The sequence below is a fragment of the Arachis duranensis genome, chromosome 6 (genome assembly GCF_000817695.3).
Source record: "Arachis duranensis cultivar V14167 chromosome 6, aradu.V14167.gnm2.J7QH, whole genome shotgun sequence".
In the NCBI taxonomy this organism is placed as follows: domain Eukaryota; kingdom Viridiplantae; phylum Streptophyta; class Magnoliopsida; order Fabales; family Fabaceae; genus Arachis; species Arachis duranensis.
The window spans coordinates 695,865-696,129 of NC_029777.3; positions in this window are offsets into that span (position 1 = coordinate 695,865).

Genomic DNA, 265 nt, shown 5'->3' on the forward strand with positions numbered 1-265 from the left:
TCGTTTTATATCTAATCTACATTCTAAAAATATTATAATTTAAATTTAAAAATTAAAAAAAGGAAAATATAAATATTTTTTTAAAAAATATATCAATAAAAAATAATTTATTAATTTATTTCATTTATTTTTAAAAAATCCTAAAACCAAAAAAAAATTGACAATAATACTCAATTACTCATCCATGTTAGTAAAACCAAGTAACCAACTAACCAAGCGTGTAAACGAAGGAATAGAGTGATGATTTGAATTCCCCCTCCCTCTC